The sequence below is a fragment of the Lepisosteus platostomus genome, chromosome 26 (genome assembly GCF_059453375.1).
Source record: "Lepisosteus platostomus isolate fLepPlt1 chromosome 26, fLepPlt1.hap1, whole genome shotgun sequence".
Lineage (NCBI taxonomy): Eukaryota > Metazoa > Chordata > Actinopteri > Semionotiformes > Lepisosteidae > Lepisosteus > Lepisosteus platostomus.
Window position 1 is genome coordinate 7333181 of NC_142636.1, and position 8982 is coordinate 7342162.

Genomic DNA, 8982 nt, shown 5'->3' on the forward strand with positions numbered 1-8982 from the left:
GTCCACTTTTTCAGTCAGACCCTTAAGGAACCCTTAAGCAGGGAACTAAGGGGATGTTTTGTCCTTGAGTTGCCTTATTCATCTGTACATGACAAAAATCGACCTAAACGGCTGGTGTTCTGAAACCCGGCGTCTTGCTACAGAGTTAATGATACTGAATTTCTGTCACTCTGTCCATCTTACTTTTTAAAAGAGCTGTCTTTTTTTTTTAAAAAAAAGGACTAACAAACCAAATAATGTAGTTAACAGGGAGAATGGTGTTAAGATGAACCAAATAACCAGTGACGATGAGATCTCATATGCCAGGCTCTTATTTTATTGCTCTTTTTTGTCATCAATAGGTGTAAACACCTTATGATTTTCAACTTAATCTACCATTCTGTGATTAGATCAAGTGACTTCAACCCTGGTCCTGGTGAGCCCCATTCCAGTAAGTCTTATAGGTCACACTAAATCACCTGTTTCTAAAGATTACAAACACTTGTAAGTTATTGGCCAATTAAGCAATAAGCAATGTCCAATTAAGCAATAATTAAGAAAGTAATGTGCTCAATTAAGGGAACTCGGCACCTTGAGGGCTGATCATTTCTGTGCCAAATGCTTTCTACGTTACTTAATTTTGCACATCGCCTCCCAATGAATTACAGTTAAACTACTCTGAGTCTTTAGAAACCTGCGATTTAATGCTTACATGTAAAACCTGCTGGTTTGGTTTAGGAGTAGGATTTGAGAACTGCTTTTTAGACTGAAAGCAGAGCCACTGAATTCATTTTACTGAAACTCATTGTGCATACTACTGTCCACCACCAACACCATAACTCCTCTGCTTATGTCTTTAACCAAGAGCCCCAACTCACAGTCGCAAAATAAATGAGAACAGACGCCTCTTTTTCCATCCTCTGGAATTTTCTGGTATTAACTCCCCCAGGTTTGAGGAATGCCATTGTAGCAAAAGCAAATAAATCCCCCTTTAGAACATTTTCATTCAATTCAATTTATTTTTATATAGCACCTTTCACAACAAGTATCCATGTCAGAGTTATCAGAATTAAGGAAATTATAGGACAAATAATATTTGGGGGGACATTGATAGGTCATCAAGAAAGGGGTTAGAAATCAATTACCATTCATCGCATTCGTTTATGGGGGAGCGGTCAGGAAGTTGGGGGTCTCTGAGTATGATTGCGGAAGGAAGGGAAACCAGAATTCTGCCTCTTGGCCTCTCTCACTGCCGGAAGTGTGCCTGTCTGTAACTTGTTCGCTGTTTTTCTCCTCTTCAGATTATGTGGAGCCTGAAAACCAAATAAAACAAATGAACGTTGATTAGAAAAAAAAAATCTTTGCTTGCTTGTGTTCATTTCTGAGAGTTATATCAATGCACAGCCTCTACAACAGACTCGTTATCTGTATCTAAACTTTCCAAATACATCTGACAAATTTGAATCTATTTCAAATCTTTTTGGATTCACTATTTATCAGTTTTAAAAATAAATTAATATAATTAATTGTAAGGTCCCCTGTTAATTCTGGGACATATTTGGTTATATGCTTATCCTTACAAGATACAGTATGATTTGACAGTATGGTTAGGGGCTAATGGACAAGTCGCTTCATTTCATTTCTAAAAATACCTTTTCAACGCTTAGAGCTCTGAACCTCATTAAAAACCTGACAACCTCAATTAAATGTTGCAAAGCCTGTACTTGTTGCCCTCATAGCGAACTCCTGAGATTCTGAAACCCGTTATATTTCTTCCTTTACCTAAGAATTAGGTTTGCATTGTAGCGTAGTGATTCGTACCTATAAACGTGTTATTATACAAATCTTCATAAACTAATATTGTTTTGCTAATACAAGACAAATAACGAACAAAAATGCACGTTTTACCTTCGAATATATTTGTCCTACCTTTAGGATGAGGGAAGAAAATAAAATAGTCTTTCCCGAACGCAGTGTTTTTTCAGATCACAGGAAAACATAAGTCGCAGTTGGGCTACTTATAGAGATGGGAACCAGTAGGTACTTTGGGGGGGGGGGGGGGCCGATACGATGGACGATCCACAATGGACAGCAGGTTTAGGAAGTTCAAGAAGCACCCCGAGTCAGCACATGTTCACCCGAGAAGGTCTAGAGTGGCAAGGTAATAATGATGTATTTTCCAATTTGCAGGTAAAAATGTCTGACTGCAGGGAGGATGGGTGAATTTCGCTTTCAGCAACAACAGTGCTATTAAGTGTGGAGTGAAATGCATTATCATATAAAAGATCATTTCCAAGGAAAAAATCGATAGTATACTGCTTGCGTTTTAAAGGCAGATGATTCCCGCCATTTAGGAAGCCAGTGTTTTAAATTGAATTTACAGATGATTCAGGGGTTAGTTCTCCTTAATTTAGAGCTAAAACCTTCCTTGGCTACGACTTATTTTCTGCTTGTTCTCCCAGTTCCCCACATTTTACCACGGCGGATAACAATTTAAATTATGACTCATAGTTTGAGGAATTTGAAAGCGTGTTAGATTATTATATTCCCCGTTTTTTTTCCTATGGATGAGTCAGAAAACGTCTTTTATACCGATCTGGGTCACGGCTCGAAAGTGTATTTTTACAGGTTAATTTCTTTACTCTTTCTGTACGTGTTATTTTTACTTCAGCATATGCTACGTTTACAGAAAATGCTGATTATTTTGTAAAAAAAAATGTTTCTCTGGTTAAATACTCGCTACGCAGTTCTGATAGCATTAAACGACGTTAGTTTGTCGTTAAATGAACAGTGTTACTGATGCTGTTTTTAGGTCAAACATTTTTTGGCTTGGTTTTACAATAGTCATTTATGCTAGATTTCGGTGTATGCAACACGCAAAATAGTTTAACCTGTCGCGTAGCAGAGAAGAGGTGAAAACTCTTAAAACTCTCAACCAAACACAGTCGACCATTCGGCTATCTAGCCCTTCTGGTAGTTAGCAGCTGATTCAAGGAACTCATCCATTTATTGTAAGAATCCAGATTGAAGACTGCAACCTCATACTATACCATACTTGTTCCACACTCCCACAGCCCCACAGTTTTCACGGGGGTCATCCGGATTGTGTTTTTGCTGTTAATCGATTTCTCTGTGGGATTCAGTGAAAAGTACCCTTGAGGATCTCAGGTCCCTTGTTGTCTTCCTTCAAGACGAAAGAGACTCAGTTTAGCTTGTCAGTGTACGATCAGAACTATGTGGTTCAAAACCTCCACAACACTGCAAGCCAAGAGAGAAGATCTCCTGTCCCCAACAGGTTGCAGTTAAACCAGGTGAGTAATGCATGCGATTATGGGGCCAAGGAAAGGAAACTGGTGAGAGAAATGAAACAAATTATTGAAAAAACACAAGAAAGCTGACTAAAAACAAGGCAGCAGATCGCAGGCCTCAGCCACTGTTACACCAGTGTTGTCTGCGTGTTTTGGAAAATCTCATTTTCCAGTCCTTCCATTTTGGTGTGAAATTGTTGTCGGTCTTATTGTATTCTACTCTGGAAGGGGACGATTGAAGTTCTGTATTAGCATCTCATATATTGCAATATATTGAGATGGAGCGACTCAAGTACACACAGGCTGATTGGGGATTTGTAAAGTGAGATGAAGAGTGTGGTAGTTGGTCTCCATCCATCTGTTTTCTAACCACTTCGACCCATTCAGGGCTGTGGGGGAGCTGGAGCCTATCCCAGCAAGCAACGGGTGCAAGGCAGAGTGCACCCAGGACATGTTCAGAAATCCCAAGAGTTTACTGGTTCAAGTCCAGACTGTGCCATACCCCACAAATATTTTTTTTGTTTTCTGATGCAGTGTAACTGATATCCAAGATGAATGAGCTGTAAAATGAAGATCCATGAAGGGGTAAAATCCTAATCACACCCACTTACACTTGTCGAATTAATCAATATTGTGCGTCTTGCGGATTTATGTTTTTGTGTCCCTCCTTCCTCCCGAATTTGCGCGTACAGCTGTCACTCCCTGACTCGCGCCTCATTAACTGGAAGGGGGAAATTACCGACAGCCCCATTTTAGCATTTTTTGTTGCTCTCTGCGGCCAGTTGAGTTACCCCCAAAAACATCACTTGTCCGTCTTCATTGGCGTTTGATCAAATTCCTGCAAAATAAAGTATTGCTAACAAATAATGATAATAAGAAATTCTGTTTTATATATCACCTTTGAAAGCAATCATCTCAAAGCTCTTTTCAATACACAAAAAGCACATTTCGCAATAAAACGACATTCTCGCACCACAGAAAGCAATGGTGAGGAATTATCGGGTAACACTGTATGGGCTAGACACAATCATTCATTCTTTAAAGAAAGCAAATTGCATGAAATCTACAGCATAGGTCACTGCCTGGCAATATCCTCTGAGCATTTTTCTTGCATCTTTTTTTTTACAATCATTTCAATTAATTTTGCATTATCGTTTTTTGCATTCATTTTCTTAATACATGATACAGGTTTAAAAAGGAACCCATTGACATTCCAGAAATTGAGCATGTGCTGACCTTTAATATCCCTGGTTGAGCAGCACTGCTCTGACACGTTTTTTTTCCAGTGTCGCAGTGAATCTGTGATCCCCTGACACATCTCAGTGTTTCTCGCATTAACAGGCAACTGGCGAAAGCCCGTTTGTAGTGTGAGATTGACGTGAGAGGCTGCAGCCTGTGTGAAGACTGCCTGTGAGAGATGTATTCTCTGATAACTGTGCCCGCCATCTCCAAAGTCAGCACAGGCTTTGATACCAGGTTTAGTATTTAATTAATGGCGATAAGGTTTGTTTCCCCCAAAACCAGGGATGTTTCTTGGATCGATCAGATAGGAGCTTGGATAGTAATTACTGAACAGCTTCTATCCCCCTGCAAAGCGCATCCTCAACAACAGCTAACTGCAGGGCCTCAGACTCAATACACATCTGCACTCCTAATTTACTAATTTTCCACAATCTAATTATTGTTCCTGTTGTCTACATTGTGTAGTGTTGTGTGTTGTACTGTGTATGTCCCGAGAGATCAGCGCGATTAAGAATTCCAATGTATGTGTACATAAGACAATAAATACTCTACTCAACTGAATTTAGTTAATCTGTGTTAATGAGTCTTGCTTACTCATGAACCAAGTACCCTTGCTTCACTAGCACAGGTGTGCCATATGTACGTGTAAAGATAGGAACTTTAAAGAGCTGGTTCAGGGCGAACTCTGAATCCTCCTTTTCCAGTTTGCTGGATCAGAGCGCCGCAGCAGTATCACGGCTCTATGATTACACTCACTGTAATCCTTGCTCAGGGCAACAGGCATAAAGTAATACTAGAATAAAACTGAAATGGATTTAATGGATGCAATGAAGCGACTAGACAGTTGTGAAATGCAAATGACAATAGGAAATTAAAACGGGGTGAAGCTCAGAACGTGCTAGGCGCTGTCCCATTTCTTTGTGCTATTTAAACGTGGCTTGGTGAGGCTCTCTCAGGCACAGATCTCCCTGTGCCCTTGCCTCTGGCTGGGAGGGTTACTCCTGTGCTGGAGCTGTGACAGTGGCTGCCTGTTTCCTGTAGGTGCCCTTTGTGGGGAAAAGCAGCTCGCTGTCCCTCTGAACGGTCTGTGAGCCTCGTGTGTGTGCACTGGGAAATCCACACGGCTGGTCAAGGCCAGTGCTCGTTAACCCCCCTGCCCACTCCAGTTCGGCTCCGGTCCGCAAAGCATTAGTCAGCACTGTGCCCCACGGCTCGCGCCCAGAGATCATAGTTCTGATCATAGATCAAGCAAACTAGGGGCTGAACGGCATCCTCTTCTTTATGTGTTCTTTATATTCTTGAGCCTCCCAGGGCTGCAAAACAGTTTTTTTTTGCACAATGAAGGGCTCTTCTAATGACAGATAGGATGCATTGGATAAACTGGACATCAGATGGGAATCTGGGATTTTCGAGCTACAATTAAATCTGCCAATTTCTGAAAACCAAAGCCAAACCGAACCCTTTTCCATCCAGTGCCTTTTTTCAGAAGCAGTGGGGGAGTCACTTGGGTTGCCTGCAGGAAGAGGGAGAGAGGATTGAGGTGCTGCAAACTCAAACTCGCCCATCTGGGAACAGAACAAGTTTTGGCCAAACGGGGGCTGTGACGTTTCCAAATGGCACATCTTTGGAAAGAAGGCATCTCTGAATTAAAATGTCTCGGCAGGTTCCTCCCTTTGTCCCACGTTTTCGAATCCAAGAGCTTCTCAAAAGGCCCCACAGATCATGCCGGATTAGCCCTGTTTGTGTTTAATTGACGAATCTGTCTCGGTGAGGCATAATTACATACTTAATGGGCTTTTTGCTAATGGCCCAGAGCCATGTAGAGACCTGGGTGGCGTTAATGGATTGTGCACCATGTGACTGGATCCAGTAGAGAATGTGACATGTCTGGAGCGCGATTCCCCCATTACAGTCCATCAAGATGTTCACCGGTGTGCTAAAGCGCTGTATGACAAGTGCGTGAGCTCCTGTGGAGCTTGGCTCAATCACTCTCTATCGCACAGCTGTTGGATTTTCTTGTATGTCTGCATTGTCTGAAAGACCAGCCCAGGGTGTTTCTGACATGTATTCCACTGGACTTAGTATTAACCAGAAATTGAAATCAATCATATCTTTCTGAAAACGAAATCCCAGGTATCTGACTGGGTCAGAACTTTTCTTTATAGTGATACATATTTCAATGGCAATTGGGGCTTCACTCTTACTGTGAAAATGTAGTTTTCTGTGCATTTGGACAGATGCCACTCATTGAGCTAAAATACAGAATCAAGTCGGAAACGTATTGGATGATTCACTATGTGTTGACACCAGATTGCAATTGAATATTATTGAGAAATGATTCTGAAGGTAATAAACTAATAAATCGGTGTCCCTGAGAGTCATTGGCAATTTAAGAGCTTTGGTGACAATAAATATAACAGTCAGCCTCATCCAAAGCTGTTGTCTGTTTGCAGTTTGCAGTCTACAGAAAATGGACACACATTTAACACTGAGAAGCAGGTGGTGTTTCTTTGCGCTAAGAGTTGTAGGAGTCTGGGACACGCTGCCCAGCCATGCTGATGAAGCCAAGACCCTGGATGAGATCCTGGAATCAGTTAGCTATTGGAAAATCAAACGAGCTGTGATCAATTAGCTACTAATAACGGTCTAACAAACTAATCCAGAATCGCTGTTTCTCCCGTTCTTATCGCGGCCCGGGTCGGCCCGGCGGCTGGACGGGTGTGGAAATCTCGCGGCGCCACGCTAAAAGGGTTAATCAGTATTCCTGCCACAGCCCCAGCGGGCCGTCAAAAACTCTTACACAGATGGCCTCCTGACTCTGTCAGCCAGCCCTGACGCATCTTTTATTCATGGGCGCCATAAATACCGCTGATAAAGAGGATTCTGGCGCAGGGAAGGCCATTATTTTCTGCACAACCATTTTAAAGCCATCCTTCACGATGGTTCCTGCTCACCTCTGATCACTCAGGAGGGAGAGCTCCTGTTCGGGGAGGTTTTAGGCTGGTCCTTGTCATCTCCAAACCATTTCTTCCCCTTTTCTTCCTGTTCCGTTTGTAGATTTTTTTTTTTTTAAGGCAGAAGAAAGAAAACCGGCTTGTCACAGGGACTCCTTCTGAAGCAGAATCCAATATAAAAAAAAAAAATCAAGCACACCAAATGTCCAAATTCTTAAAACATCTGCTTGTAGTTCAACAGTGCCGTTTGCTGGGTAGATGTAATGGACATCTACCCCAGTAGTTCATGCGGTCAGTAGTGATAGTAGCACAAAGGCTCTGGCAAGTCCGCAATGGAGGTTTTATTGGAGATACACATAGATAATCCAGTGTTTCAGGTTTCTTTTCTGTATGTTTCCATGTCCTGTCCTCACCCTATCCCTGGCTCACTGTCTCCCTGATATTGTCCTGTCGGTCCTGGGACTGGAGCAGTCGCACCGGAGTCCTGTGGGATGGCATTCGGAGGCGGCCGTGGGTGTGGTGCTTCCCACCTACAGGGTTTGCGTCCCCGAGTGGCTCAGTCCTGTGATCCCGAGCCCCGTGTGTGGGGTTTCAGGGGGTGCGGGCGGGGGCCGGTGACAGTTCTGCAGTGGGACAGCCCCGCAGAGCAGCCCGCGGGCCGTGGAACGTTTCTTTTAGCTTGCTGGACACGTGCCCCAAAGACAGATTGGCGGACAAAAGGACGGACCATCTCTTTCTTCGTTCACGCTGATGTCTCCGCTTCATCAAGTACAAGCTCCTGTTTCCAACAGCTGAGACCATTCGTCCTGAGGAGCCTCAGCATTCTTGTGCTCTCCCCACTAACACTCACTCAGTCATTACGCAGCTGGCAGGGTTTGAGCAACATCACTTTTGCTGCAGCCCTTCATGGTCGCTAGCCAGATGGCGCCATTTCCAGAAACGGAAGCCGCTGGAGCGCTGGAGGCTGGCGCTGTGTGGGCCAGGGCGTCCTTTGGTATCTGGGGAAACGGCACCTCCTGTGATGTGCCCGGTGCCCGCGGGCTGGCTGAGACATTGGCGAGAGGCGGCCCACTCCTCTGTCCTGCTCCGTCCTGTGCGCCAGAGGGTGAATGTCTGACGCCCATGCCCGTGCTACATGGGAAGCCTTGGCGGAGGTCCCGTGGTTATCAAAATCAAGTTTCAGATCCACCGGAGCCTGACTCCTGGGCCAGAGTAATTGGGTGGAAGACAAATAGTTTCTGAGCGTATTTCTCCGAGCTGATTCCAAGAAGCTGAGTCAGAACAGCTCGTCAGAGTGTTACAAGCTCAGATGCACATGGTGCCACCTGTTGGGGTTCATGGCACCGTCTGACGTTAATTAAATTCCCTCTGTCAGGGCTCCTAGCAGACTCCTCATTACTTACTTCACTCTTCTGGCAAATCGGAGCTTAATTGGGGAAGATTCACGGTGAACCTACAACCGCAGGCACACATCCAAATATTGGGGCTCAGATGTGGGC

General features: G+C 43.7%; 1 long non-coding RNA gene across 1 annotated transcript; it reads right to left on the reverse strand.

The window, feature by feature from the left end:
• Positions 1-978: 978 nt before the first annotated feature.
• Positions 979-2028, reverse strand: LOC148639888 (uncharacterized). Its single transcript, XR_015930715.1, has 2 exons — positions 1909-2028; positions 979-1292 (listed from the first exon to the last, which is right to left on the reverse strand). It is a non-coding gene; the product is annotated as an uncharacterized LOC148639888 (long non-coding RNA).
• Positions 2029-8982: the final 6954 nt, after the last annotated feature.